The sequence below is a fragment of the Vulpes lagopus genome, chromosome 19 (genome assembly GCF_018345385.1).
Source record: "Vulpes lagopus strain Blue_001 chromosome 19, ASM1834538v1, whole genome shotgun sequence".
Taxonomy (NCBI): Eukaryota; Metazoa; Chordata; class Mammalia; order Carnivora; family Canidae; genus Vulpes; species Vulpes lagopus.
The window spans coordinates 10,548,574-10,562,999 of NC_054842.1; positions in this window are offsets into that span (position 1 = coordinate 10,548,574).

Below are 14,426 nucleotides of genomic sequence, written 5' to 3' on the forward strand. Positions count from 1 at the left end.
AGCAACCACACATAGGAAAGTCAGGGAAGGGAGCTATTTGGAAGCGAAGAAGGAAGAATCATACGGTATATTTGGTAGAAGTTGAATTTGACGTTCTGGGGAAATATGTGGATGGAAATGCCCCGGAGACAGCTGGAGATGCCTGGCTAGACCCAAGGGAGAGTCTGAGCCTGGGATATATATTTTGGAGTCCTTCCCATAGAGCTAATAGCTAGAGTCCTGGGTGTGGATGAGAAGCTAAGAGCAGAGCCTTAGGCAACACCTACTTTCTGAATATTTGTTCTATTACTGCTTAGAATGTTCTTCCACCTGCCATTAAGCACCTCTCTCTCAAAACTGAAGTTGCAGCTTGAGAATTCCTTTCCTCTTTCCCCCTGCTTATAACCCTTGCCCTGCTGCAAATGTGGAATAGCAACCGCAGCCCTTACTGAAGCAGCCCTCCCCCTCCTGGCAGCTGACAGGAGGCTCTCCGGCCAGGCTGGTGCTCTGCATATGGAAGTTCAATTACTGTCAATGGGAGGCCCATCTGCGGGGTGAGCACAGAATACACAGTGGAGATTGGTACACCAGATAGTAGCCTGGATCAAAGAGGAACCCAGAGTTTGTGAAGCCCTTTCATCCTGCCTGATGAAAGGTGATACACGAAGGCAAAATTATCATGATTATTTCATTGGGTTCCAATTGGAGATGGGCTATAGCTCACTAGTATGGACAATAGCTAGCAGGCTGCAAGGACGTTTCTATAATATATACAGACAGGCTATATGCAATGAAATGTGTGTGTGTGTGTGTGTGTGTATGTGTGTGTGTTCATCAATAACATCACCCGAGCACTCTTTATTGTCAAAGAAGCCCTAGAGAGAATCACAGACTTGAACTCGCTGAGTCCTATAGATACAGACATACCATGAAATATACATATTTTGTAAATGTGTATAGAAAAGCCATAAAGCAGGGGGTAAAGGAAACAGTAAGGACATTTGGATTTGTCAGCGTCTCTCCAGAGAGAGCCCTGAGGATATACCATTCTTAGAATAAAGCTTTCATTTCACAGTGCATCAGTGGGAAAATTAACAAGCTCCCTTCGTCCTGTTCCATAATTCATTCTCTTTGTTTTAGATATTGAGCAGAGTTGGTGACTTAAAACCATGCAAAATAGCTTTTAAATACAGATCTGGGCCTGGCAGTTTTGCTTGCCAGGGACGGAAGACCAACTTGTCCCATCATTAGGGAGATGGACATCATGTCACTTTGTCATTCAAATTCTATTTCGATTTAACTTCATGTCCTTCACTGGTGCTGGCTGTGGCACTGCAGAGGATGTGGTTTCTGGGTTGAACATTTTCCTGCCATTCCAGGATTAGTATCGTGGCTGGATTTAGAGGTCCTTAGCTTGGAGTGAGGATAAGACATAGTATAAATGGAGTGGGGGAGGGGAAAGCTTTCTCAGGCCCTGTGTTTACCTGACCTTGAACACAGCTTCTTCTTCCTCAGGGAGAATTTGACTGCTGTTTTTGGCAGCTCTTCATGCTGAGGAAAAGTGGAAGGCCACAGGAAGGTGACAGCTGAGGCAGGGCTATAACAGTATGTCCCCAGGGTGGGTCATTCATTGGGCTGACAATTCAGTTGATGCTTCCTTGGGTTGGGGCCTTGCACTAATTTGGGTGCTGAAATCCTGGTTGACAGGAGCAGAGGGAAAGTGAGCTGGAGAGCAGAGATAGGAAACCTTGAAATGACTCCCCTAAATGATGGTTGACTTGTTTTGTGACATCATATCCCCAAGGCACAGAAATGCTGAAGTGTCAGGTAGGTGGGCTGGGTACATTTCTATTTAGGACATGGTGGCAGCAGTGTCCTATAGAGTCAGCCCAGTGGGTTCATCAACATACGGCTTTGTCCAGCTGGGTCTGGATGTCCACTAGTCTAGATTCTATCTTCCCTGCTTACATTTTTATTCCAGGAGAAATAAAGGGCTTTCTTCCTGCAGCCAGGCAGAAGAACTCACAGGCGGTTCCTCTCAAAGGACATATCAGATTTTTGAAAAGAGCATAACGGGTTTAAGTGGGTCAGATGGCATGACTCAACAGCTTCTCCTTGATTCTTTAATCTCACATCTGAAGCTCAGGACCTAGCCAGGTTACCTGGGGCAGCACCGCCATGGTACCAGCAGGGCTTCTTTTCTGGAAGGTTGAATAATCCACCTGCTACACCATTTCATACTCAGTTCGAGGCTCTGAACATGATTTATAAATATGAGCTATTGTTTTAAGATCAATCAAGGTCATGCTAGGGAAATTCTGTCCTCTGGAAAGAGAACCACAATGACCAGGCCACTGCAAAGCCCCATGAATGCCAAGAACCCTTAAAAAGAAAGAGTCACCTCTAAATTGTTTGGAAGGAGAAGAGACAAAAGACAGACCTTGGACTAAGAAGCATGGGAGTAAGTTTTACCTCCATTTCTAGCAACTGCCACATGCACACAGTCACTTTCAAAATGCCAGTGGCCTCGAAGAAGAGACAGCTGCCTTCCCAGCCCCTCATTCATCACCTGCTTGTTACCGTAGAACTGATAAGACAAATCCGGATCAAGTTCCCTGGCAGCTGGGAGATCTAGGAGATAAGGAAAGGGAACTCAGGGGTCCAGTAGACTAGCAAAGATCAAACTGTGCATTAAATTTTCCAGGAACTGAAGCCTTGCTCCCTCTGCAAACTTAAGGGAAGCACCTCAAATGAGTTAGCACCAAATAGGCTTTCTTGGGGAAAAACAATGCCTTCAGCTTCTACAAGAAGAATTAAGACAATGGAGCACTGATGGACCAGTCCATTCTCACTGGGCCAGAGATGGTAGGAAAATTAAGTCAAAGGACAGAGATGGACATTGTGGCAGAGGTGAGGGGCAAACAAGAGAAGCTTTGAGCAAGAGAAATAACACTAGACTAAGCAAGAGGTGTGGGTTCTTACTTTCTCTCTTTCTTTCTCTCTCCCCCTTCTCTCCCCATTTGAAAATGCACTCAACCCCCCAAGCTCCTTGGGGATTTTTTTTTTTTTTTGTATAATCGTGAGGTAGGGGTCTCTTCAAGTTCAGATCCCTCTGGCTTGAAGCTTTTTAAATTTTTTATTACCAAAATCTTCACAAGGCATTCCATCTGATGGCTGACTCTTTTGACTAGTTTATTTTACCCAGTGACACTTCAGGTTTTGTCTACAAAATACCCAAGAGTTATTGCTAAAGCTTTAAATTTCTTCATACAAATCTACCGGTTCTGTTTGGGAAGTTGCATCCAGACATGAGCTCTCAAAACACCAGTGACCCGTGGAAATTCTGGGAGGTGACGGAACTGTTCTGTATCTTATTTGTCATTATACAAATCTTTGCAAGTGTTAAGAATCATAGAATCATATAACCAAAAAAGTAAATTTTACTATTTAAAAATTTAAAAATATAAAGACCAAAATTGTCAGTGATGCTCCAATATTAAAGTCAAGCAAACTTCTTAATCAGATGAGCTCTCTTTATTGACCGAAAAGGCAAAAGAAGAAGATGGTAGGTGTGGTAGAGTGATCACATCAATGACCTCAGTTCCTCACCCCTTCTTTTAGCCTGACCTCTGATGACTTCCTACTCTCTCTGCATAGCTGTGTGACTTGCTTTATCCAATGGGATGTTAGTAGATGAGACATAAGCAGATGCTTGAAAGATCACTTACATGTTTCCATTTGCATTTCTGTTCTTGCCTTCTGTCACCACCATGACAACGTGCCCCAGCTAGCCTGTGGGAGGACGGGACATGAACATGGGAGCAGAGCTGAATCATCAGTCAACCCAGCCAAGAAGGCCAGTAGTCAGACAATTACCAGATATGTGAGTGAGTTCTGAGACCAGAGCAGGTTGGCCAATTCTGCCTAAATTGCCAGCATATCGACCCATAAACTAAATAGATGCTTTTTATTCTGGATTTTGAAACTGTCTGTTATACAGCGTTATCATGACCATGGATAACTGATATATAAAAGTAAGGAATTATGAGCCATAAGAAGGTTGGATTGAGCCAGTGAATGCGTTAACTTTGGGGAGCTGGGAAAGTGTGAGATTTGGTCATACTTTCCTGAAGTGCTGTGCAGGGAGATGAAAGCAAGACCAGAGTGGAACCAATCCAGGGTCATATCACCTTGTCACCTTGTGATCAGTTCCTAATAGTGAGGGTCTCTCACATCTTTGAATTTGAATCCACGGATTCAAACATATACAGCCTCAGATGAATGTAACCAAATGATGGTAATAAAAACAGAGCAGTGCCATTGTGGTTTTCTACAAATACACATGAATATGTATGTATTATGTATATAGATTACGTGTGCCTCTGTAATTATTGTCTGAAATCTCCACCAGACTCTAAGGTCTGTGAGGATAGAGACCAATTCTGTCTCATTCCCTACCGTATAGCCCATTCTTAGCATGGTGCAAGGCATAGAGTAATTATTTCATAGTCATTTACTGAATAAATGAGTGAGGTCTGTAAACAAGGCAGAGGAGGAGAAAGACGAGCCCAGCTAGAGGAATAGCCCTTCTCTCCTTCCTACCCCCATGGGCACCCCAGATGTAGCATGTATGCCAGTGGGTAACTTCCTATCACATTCACAGTCACTATCTTTATCTGGCTCAGGGATGGGTCTGGGCCAAGTAGTCATGTTAGAGCTGCAGAACACAGTGGCACACATATCCCCAAAGCCACAAAGGGCTAAAAATATTAGTCTTCAAATGTTAATTCATTCATAAAGCATTACCTGAAACCCTCATCCGTGCACAGCTCTAAGAGAATATGGTTGTTTTTTCTCTTCCTCTAACCCTAACCCCTAAGATGTCTCAACATCTTACCATCCACATTCTAGCTAACAAATGATAAAGAGAAGTTTATCTGCCCAGAATGTCCATTGCCAGGATTCTACTTGTCTTATTTCCACTTCCTTGTCTATATCTGCCATTTTGATCTCTGCTCCTGCCTCTGGGACTTATAACCACATTAAGGAGCTTCATTTTGCACTTGGTCACTCCCCGAGGGCATCTTTGGCCTGATCTCAGGGGCGAACTGGCTGGAGCTGCCAATGTGGTCCAACAGGGCTCAGAAGGTTTGGCTATACTCTAGCCAATGTGGGAGACATTCAGCTCTGCTCCTACCAGACCATGAGTTCCAGTGGCTCTGGCCTAACCTGGTATAGCTTTCCCACTTGTCCCTTTCCTCTCTGCTGCCCCTCATCCTCACTTCACTACCAATTCTTCATTTAAAAAAAAAAAATAAAGGCAGAAACCAGTGGGAAACCTAAAGCTTTCCAATATATAGTATTTTTGTTAGTTTCTTCTTCTCCTTCTCCTGCTCCCCCTCCTGCTCCCCCTCCTGCTCTTCTTCTTCTTCTTCTTCTTCTTCTTCTTCTTTCTTCTTCTTCTTCTTTCTTCTTTCTTCTTCTTCTTCTTCTTCTTCTTCTTCTTCTTCTTCTTCTTCTTCTTCTTCTTCTCCGTCTTCTTCATCTTCTTTTACACATTTACTTAGCAGTGAGAATAGCTTTGAAGCCTGGATTTTCCTCTCCACATTGATCCTAAGCCTTCGGTCTCCAGTTCTCTTCAGGTTGGGTTTGACAGAACTTGGAGAAAGCAAGACAATATGAGTGACCTAGACTTAATTAAATTGAAATAATTAAACACTAATCATTGGCAAAGCTATACTTTGTGGTCAGAGGACAATTGCCAGAGCCAGAGGGGCATTCGATAGCAGGAGACCTAAAGTGACCACAGGGGAAAGTGTGTCTTGAGTCATCAGAATCCTTTTGACAACCAGCAGCCTGGATAATGTCTCATGTCCTACCCATCACCAAGGAGGTCCCACCTCTACACGGCTGAGCACAGGCACTTGATAGGCCTTCAAAGACATTTTGCAAGAAGCAATATCACAGAGTCCTTATATTTTAGGGGACATGAGCTCCTCCTGGGTTTTCAACATTTCACAGATTTATGCAATTGCACTGAGGTACAAAAATAACAGAGCAGCAGAAATAGAATTGCTGAATTGTAACCAAGATGGAAAGTCTCTATATTTTGAATACTGGACATTGAGCTACTTCTGCATTTAGTACCTCAGCTCAGACACTAGAAAATGGTCAATCCAATGTGAATTTGTTTAGACCAATGTGGAAGGAAGCTCTTCATGGGTTGTTGAAGGAAGTGAGATGAACGTTGAACCAGGACAATATGAGAAGAGGAGATCCCAGAGTAGACACTGGTCTTTAGCCTTCCCTCTCAAAAAGATGCAGCCTTAGGAAGGAGGGATGGGGACTAGCCATTAGAATGCCAGGGGAGTTAAGCTTACATATATTTTTTAATTTGCATTTTAATTAGGTCATGATTAGTTTAATATGTGCATTTTAGTTTATTTTTTAATATGTGCATTTTAAATAGAACTTTCTGGAGGTGATCTTTTAATGACTCCCAATTAACACCTCCACCTGTAGGAAGTTCAAGCATGGTGGGCGGACAGTTCAGGGAGGTACTTTGGAAGTGGATAGTATCTTAGAGCATTCTTGATACTATCTCAAGATAGCAACTTTCTAGACCATTTGTGGGTATGGGCTGCTCTGCTCAGAATACTAAATATCACCAACAGGATTCGTTTGCTGAAAATGCTAACCCTATGTTCCAGGGAATTTGACTTTGTGTCACAAAGGGTGCTAAGATTGGAGCCTCATGCCAGGGTGAGAAAGGCCAGAGTGCCAGGCATTTGCCTGAAGGGCAAGGTCTCTGGAGGCCACTGCACATTCCATAGGGCAGAGTCAGAGCTCTTGCTTGGGGAGGAGTCGCCTGAGCCATGGCCTTTGCTGGAACTTGGTACGCCCCACCCCCCATTCAGCTTGCGCCTTCCCTCCTCCATCTTTTAGTCACTAGGCATCTACAAAAGCTCTCTCCTTGTTTTATCTGGCAGAACCTTGGGACAATAATTGGACTAGGTTCAACTGGCCAGGAAACCAAAGCCTACAGAAAAATGCCTCATGACTCCTGCCAACCCCTGCTCCCTGCCAGTCCCAGTGCCGGACAAACAGCCCTGCCAGCGTTTGGATTTGAGAGGGGAAGTACATTCCGTATGTGGAAGCCACATAATGAAAGCTATGTACTTTTGGGGGACTGAATCGGCCAGTGCCACTGCTGCTCCCATTATGTGGCTCATGAAAGGCTTTCACCTCCTGGACTGGAAGGGAGTTGGTCTGTCTGCAACAAAGGCGTTTGCCTCTGTGGCTTTCTGTAAAAGAATGTGTGTGCTTGTCAAAACAGAACTTTCCTGCGTACTTGGAAGACTAGGCCTGTCTGCCTGCCAGAAAGGAGCAAGGCTCAGTCTGGTTAAAAAGGGAGAGAAATTCCACTGAGCAGGGCCCGTTAGCCACTGCCCAGGACGATGGCCTTCCTCTCTCACAAAGACATTTGTTCACCGTGCACAGCTGCCTTCCCTAGTAACTTCCCGCCAGTGCAGTTTGATGCAGTCTGGAAGGTAGGGAGCTGGCAAAGTCCCTGGGGTGAGTGTTTACCTATCATGGAAGGGCAAATAAAACTTCTCTCTATGGTGGATGGGCGCCCCAAGGCTTATGGAATTATGAGTGATGTGTTAGTAAACACTCTCACTTTGCTTTTCCCGTCATTTTTGCCCTCCAAAGTAGGCTGCTGTTTCTCCTGTGATAGTGGAAAAACAGACACAAAGATCACTTGCCCCAGGACCTGGAGGAGGGCCCTGAAAACCCGCTTGGGGATTAATCAGCTGATTGTGATAGCATGGCTCTCCTCCAGAAGTTTGCTCTGGATTCAACCTCCCAATGCACACCCAAGAATGTGCTCAACCAAAGTAAAGTTCAGAACCCAAATTAGGTAGGACTCTACGAGTACAATGAACACTACCAATTTCTTGTGCAAAGATCATCTAACTTGGGTATGACTGGCAAATATTTCCTTCCAGTGCCTGACAGACCAATTTCCTTGGTGGCTCCAGATTCCCAAGGAAATCTTCATAGGATTCAAAAGTTCACCCAGAAGAAGGATACCATCTCCTCTGTAAATGGATCATGTCTCAATAAGACACATCTGCACAATAGACTATTTGAGGCTACATGTGGATTCTAACCCCCTGATTGTCAGAGTTGCATCCAATTAATTTGAGTGGTGGGTTAACTTTCCCTAACAAATGAAAATTACCTCCTTGGTTCCTAGGTAGGAAAGAAAGAATACAGGCAGAGCCTGGGTTAATCTCACATTTGCCTTGTTCTTTGTGGTTGTAGAAGCATTATGTTTTGAGATACCATATAGCCTTCAAGTATCTGCCAGAATTTCTGGAGACAGCAACGAAAATCTTTGCAGGATGAAGGACGCTTTTGGATCTAATTCCTAAAACTATAATTGTGAGCTCCAGGACAATAATAAAGTATTATCACGGATCGTAATTTGTTAATTTATGCAAGCTTATTTATATGTAAGTGGGAATTTTTGTGAACTGATGCATGCAAACTTACAAATTATTTATTGCTATCAATCACTTACATCTGTGACTATGGTTGCTTTTTTATTAATAACATGCCCAACTCCCTAGGGCTCTGAGATTGAGTGTGTAACACAAACCATGCACTATTCCATGCCATGCACTATTCAATGCCATGCACTATTCCATTCCAAGCAGAACTTCATCATTGTTTTGAGAGGTTAAAAATCAACATCAGGGTATAATGATAAATGTGGACAATAAATGAAACTTCAAGAATAGTCCCATCCACCATACCTGCTGATCTCCAAAGAGTTTATTTGTTGAGTGTACTCTGTGGTTCCTGATGAACCACAAGGGCTGATAACAAAAGCCAGTGGTAAGAACTTACAAGTGGGTTCAAATTGTGATTCAAGAAAAGGATACTAAGTTTAAGAAAAATGAAGGGGTACCTGGCTGGCTCAGTTGATACAGCATGGGACTCTGGATCTTAGGGTTGTGGGTTTGAGACCCACGCTGAGTGTAGAGATTGCTTAAAAATAAAATCTTTTTTGGGTCAACTGGGTGGCTCACTCAAGCGTCCAACTCTTGATTTTGGCTCAGGTCATGATTTCATGGGTCGTAAGATAGAGCCCCACATCTGGGGCTCAATATAAACAAATAAATCTGAGAGAGAGAAAGAGAGAGCAGGGAAGAGCAGAGGGAGGGAGTCTCAAGTAGATTCCCTGCTGAGTGTGGAGCCTGTTGTGGGGTCCAGGAAATGGGAAATTCTATAGGACAAAGGACTTGATTCCTTGAATATACAAATGACTTTGAAAATACAGGAGAGGGGATGCCTGGGTGGCTCAGCAGTTGAGTGTCTGCCTTTGGCTCAGGGTGTGATCCTGGAGTCCTAGGATCGAGACCCACATCCGCATCCCTGCATGGGACCTGCTTCTCCCTCTGTCTGTGTCTTTGCCTCTCTCTGTGTCTCTCAGAATAAATAAGTAAAATCTTAAAAAAAAAAAGAAAGAAAGAAAATACAAGAGTGGAGAGACTGTTATAGATTAAAAGAAACAGGAAAAAAAATTTAAAAACAATGTGTGGACCCAGTTTGGATCCTGATTTTATCAAATCAATCGAGATATCAAATCTCAAAAGTTTTTTGAGATATTCTGGAAAATTTGAACGAAGAAAGGTTATTAGATTATCATTGGTGATAATACACTATGGATATGTTAAAAAAACAAAACTTATCTGTGTGTGTGTGTGTATTGCTTTGAAATATCTTAGGAAAAAAGTGTATATAGGTGAAACAAAATTAGCAAAACACTGATAAATGTTGATGATTGAGTAATGAGATTTCAGCATACTCTTCTCTCTACTTTGCTGTACATTAAAACTTTCTGGAATATGTTTCCAAATAAACAGAAAGAAAGTGATGGAGAGATGCAGCTTTCCATCAAGGGAGTCTTGAAAGCTCACTGCTGCCTTACTTTGTGATGGGGGCAGGGGTTGTTCAAAGCAGCAAAACTGAAATGGTTGGAGGCTGCTGGTACATGTGACAGCTGGGCAAGTTTGTATACTGAAGGTGGCCCACAGGTTGATCATGGCTTAAAGACTGGAATCATAAAGACCGTTGTCTCTACTCACTTCTCATACTCTCTTCCATTCACCTTCAAACATGTATTGAATATTCACTATAATGTTTCTTGAAAAAAACAGAATGAATAAATCATATGCCCTGCTCTTGACGAGTGAACACACTAACACAGGGAGGATTAGAGGATAATCTGTTTAACAATACAAACCACTAAGCATCCTTGGCCACTCAATCCACCAATCTTCCATGATATATCAGTGGAAAATTATGGCAGCCACATGGTGGTGTGAGGATGGAAGAGTTAGCAGTCTTCAAAGGGTCTGGGGACTTTGGCCATAGACAGATGCTTGGGAATGGTGGTCAGGCTGCCCCGCATAACAACCTTTCTGATTTGTTAGTTGGGGTCACAACAACCAGACCAAGGATGCTGGTCTTTGCTGCCAGGTACTTTGGCTTAGGGGGCTGAACCGAGCATGGGTACTATGGAACTATAGCTCCTTGGCCACAGACACTTCCTTGCTGGGCTTCAGTCACTGGCCCTGGGACCATAAAATATGGATAGCCTCCAGGAGACATATAGTAGAGGCATGCTGGAAGCTGCCTTTCCTGGTGACATTGCTTCATACTCCCAGTTGGCTGAGTGATTTGAAAATGTATTCACCTTGGTTTCTGGGAATAACTATTGTGGAATCTCTTAACTCTATACCCTGTTCCCTTCCTTCCTCCTTTCCTGTCATGGACACAGACCCAGACAACCTTGTCCTTCTCTTTGTTGCTCTTCCAAGAACCCGCAATCACCTACAGTGAAGATTAATGTTGTCTCCCACCCCTCCTCCGTACCTGTTTTATTTGAAGAACTCCAAATGATTGTTCAGGCTAATTGCAAAAGATATTTGAATGAGAACAGGTCTCTGGTGAAAGAAAATCCATGGATAGAGATTGCTTTGTTCAGACACAATCTTGTTTCTGAAAAGTATGCACAGTACCTCTAACTGCTTATCAAACAACTGCAAAAGGTCTTACCTATTGAATTGCTGGCTTTTAAATTGGTCTCCCTGGCATCCCAGGTCTCTGCAGAGGTGTTTTAGGGGCCAACCCTGGCTGTGAAAGAGGGATAGGATGGAAGAGGACATCTGAGCTTGCAGGGTCCCACAGCCCGCCTTCACCTCACAGAACTCCCCTTTTTCCCTGCTCCATCTAAGACTTAAAAATTTTCCCTGTCTAAAAAAAGAAAGTTGAAAACCAACTGCTTTAATAAGTAAATATTCCAACTGATTGTTGATTTACATAGCGTCTTTGCTAAAGGCTTGAAAAATGATTTCCTAAGATGTCTGAACATGCCACTTGCAATTTTGTTTCATCGATTTGTTTTGCTAGCAAACCTTTCCTTCATAGCTATCATGAAGACAAACCACGCCAGTCCCATGAGATTTTATACAAATTTTCAGAACTGAGGGGTCCAAAGGTAATTCTATTTTCTATAGCTAATCTTTTTCCCAAGTGGAAGTTCAGCATCACCAATTAGCCAACATCCTATTATGGCATGCCTTTGTGGCTCACTGTGCCTTCTCTGGATCCCATATTGACATTTAGAAGCCACCTGAACATGGCAGGGGCCATGGAGGAAATAATCTTTCACTGATCATGAAACCCAAACATTTTCCTGCTGGAAAACCAGATTGATAAATCCAGGTAACCTTAGACATGCCCTTCCTCACCCTCCTACTCCCACAGTGGAAGGCCAAGCAACATTTGATAGTGACAGGAAAAGTAGTCATACCATCGATCATGAAATCCCGGGGGCAGCAATGAGAGTTAATCACTGCCTTCTTGTCACTATTTCCAATAAAAACAATGGCAAAGTTACTGCCTCATAACCACAAAGTACCTTCATGTTTCAGAGCAGATAAACAAATTGTGGGTGCCACTGTTTATTCCAAACCTGAGAGGAATGCATTGAACAGAGGCTAGGGAACACGCTAAAGAGAAGAGAATGATGTCTTGACAACTGTCGTGTAAGGAGTCAGACAACTGGTTTCTCTGGCCAGTGGTGGGGAATGGGGCATTCCATTTTATGCCAACAAATATTTATGGAGCGCCTGCTCCAGGCAAAGTCCCATGACCTCAGTAAATGAGCTAAAGTGACAGTGAGAGATGTCTTGTCTTCAAGGAGCTTGCAATCTGATTACATAGCCAGGTTGTATTCAACTAACTATAAAACACAAAGCGCAAGGTGTTAACCATGAGAGAAAATGATACAGGCATCAGTTTCAAGGGTCCGGGGATGGCACATCACCCTGATACCCCGACCCAACCACCATACTCCCCCTATGCATTTGACGTGAGCCATACTGCAGGGCTGTCCCTGGTAGTACTGCAGGCTTTCCATGCAAGCAACACCTGTGCAGGATGGAGATCTCTCTGTGGATACTATAAGGATCCAGAAGACTCTCCCTAGAAACTGGTTTATTGGTACCAGGAAGTGTAAACAAGATGAATGCTATGTATATAAAAGAAGAAAGGACGGTGGTCTATTTGGCCTGATTTTGAGACCAGACAATTCTTCATTCTAAAATATTTCTCTGATTTGCCTCTTTTGGAATAAAATATTTGTCCTATAAAAAATGACACCTTTGTAAGGAATAGTACATTGGATTCATAATGGGCCAATGAAACCATTAACATGAACAGATGTTAGAGTGGTCAGGTTTGATAGAAAGAACATGTCACTCAGTTACCCCACTCCTGTTCCTCAACCTCATCAGGAACTTGATTTCTCCACTTTCTTGCTGTAAATAATCTTTTCCTTTTCCATCCAGCTGAGGACTTGATGCTCACTCCAGGGACAGTTATTATAGAGTTATAGAGAGGTTCTATTAAATCCAAAGTTGGGAAACTAAGTTAGAGCTGTGGAGATTGAAGTCTTTAAGAGTTGGGGCTGCTCTCTCCATATCTTAGGTACTGTTTCCTCACTTCTGCTTCTTTCTACCTACTTGTTTCCTCCTCTGTCGGCAGATCACCTTCTTTAACCATCTTATTAATTTGTTCATGCCCCCTAAATGACCATTCCAGACCTAGGTCTATTGGGATTCCTAGTGTTCAGCACAAAACAACATCCATGTGTCCATGTCTTTTGGTTCGAATTCCCAAAGTAGAGTTTCTGATGCCTCACCTGGCATGCCATGGCTTGATGATTGGCCTACAGCCAGGCATCAGTTGGGTCAAGTGCCCCCTCTGTCTCCTACCAATAGCTCTAATGGGGAGGGAAGACCACGTGATCGAAGTCATCCAACAACACATACTCACTACAAAACAGCCTGCTTGGTCCACCACAACAAAGTACCACAGACTAATTGGCTTAAACATCAGAAATTAATTTTTTCACAGTTCTGGAGGCTGGAAGGAAGTCTGAGATCTAAGTGTTGGTAGGTTTGGTTTCTTCTGAGGCTGCTTTCCGTGGCTTGCAGATGGCTGCCTTCCTGCTTTGTCCTAATGTGGTTGTCCATCAGTCTGTGTTGTCTATATCCTAATCTTCTTTTTATTTGTTTGCCCTAATATTCTTATAAGGACAACTGTCATATTAAATTAGGGCCCACCCTAGTGACCCCATTTTAACTCAATTACCTCTTTAAAGGCCCTATCTCCAAATACAGTCACATTCTGAGTCATACTGAGAGTTAGGGCTTCAGCATATGACTTGGGGGCCCAAGTCAGCCAACAGCAATCAATATGCCCACCATATGGGGAAGCAGGAAGGAAGAGAATGACTAATTTTTCTCATACGATTGTCTATCATTTTCTTGCCAGAACCCCCAACTCCTGTATCATTGTCTTTTCATCACATACTTGAGGGGAATAAAAACCCCAACATTTATATTAGTCTCGGTGTCTTAACCTATACTTATGCTGCAGATCATTTTTAAAGAAAACCACCCTACTACACAAACTGGTGCCATAGCAAGTTCTTCATCATCAGAGGGACCCAGAGAGTCCTCTGTTTGCCCTGAAACAGCCCTTTTCTCTTTTTCACAGTGTCTATTTCAATCTCTTTCTACTCTCCTCAAACCTCTTTCCTCTTGGGAAATATTCTTACTTGTTCTTCCTTATAGAAGAGATGGAATGCATCTGAGAAGGACTCTTTTGACTTCCTGCTATTGAAGTTATAAACATACCTGCATCCACTCTCATCTTCTTCTCCTTCCTTCTAGTTGAAAGGAAGGAACTCATCTCCTGCCTGAGACCAGTCCCAACTCCTGGGCTCTGGGTCTCTCCTCTTCCAATTTCTGGGATCTCCTTCAATTACCTCTTCTCCATTCCACCTAATTTTTTTTCCCCATCAG